The sequence below is a fragment of the Sinocyclocheilus grahami genome, unplaced genomic scaffold (genome assembly GCF_001515645.1).
Source record: "Sinocyclocheilus grahami isolate Dianchi unplaced genomic scaffold, SAMN03320097.WGS_v1.1 scaffold1760.1, whole genome shotgun sequence".
NCBI lineage: Eukaryota > Metazoa > Chordata > Actinopteri > Cypriniformes > Cyprinidae > Sinocyclocheilus > Sinocyclocheilus grahami.
This window is the reverse complement of record NW_015506939.1, coordinates 92,224-93,049: the sequence shown is the minus strand read 5'-3', so window position 1 is coordinate 93,049 and position 826 is coordinate 92,224.

Below are 826 nucleotides of genomic sequence, written 5' to 3'. Positions count from 1 at the left end.
CAATTAAAGGATATAATTCAAATACAAGAACAAGCAGGCCCTTATAAACAATAAATGTGGCACCAAAGGAGAGATAAAAAAGATGCACAAGAGATCTGGCGTACACATGAAGGAAAAGTGGTTGCACCTACTTCACTTTTGAATATTCTTATTGCAGATGCGCATGGTTTGGACCATTGCGCAAGGGGGGAAGTGATAAGAAAAATTAAAAAGCAAATGAGAAGGAAAATTAAACAACAAGGATATTGGTCTCCTTATTTGTATGCAATGGTGGATGAATTTTTGTCCACATGTGAAGTTTGTGCAAAATACAATGTGAGGAAAGGGATAGCGACACCAATAGGCCATATACCAGTACCAGAAGGACATTTAAGCATTTGGTAATGGACTATGTGGAGAAGATAAAGTGAGTACAAGGGAAAGAAATACATGCTTGTGATCATAGACAGATTTAGCAGGTGGGCGGAGGCAGTACCATCGGCAGATCTGGGAGCAGGAACAGTAATTACATTTATAACAAGAGAATTCAATCCTAGATTTGGAATACCATCAGAAATGAGTTCAAATAATGGGTAGGCATTTATACTAAAAACTGTAAAACAAGTATTGCAACAATTAAGAATATAACAGGCACAAGGGTGCGTCGAAAGGGTTAATGGAAATATCAAGGCCAAAAATAACAAAATATGTGAAAGTACTAAACTTAATTGGATTGATGCATCACCTCTTGTACTAATGAGCTATTGCATGCAAACTAACAGAAGCACGCACTTAACATTGTATGAAATGCTTACGGGTCGACCTATGCTGTGCTATATTGTAGAGG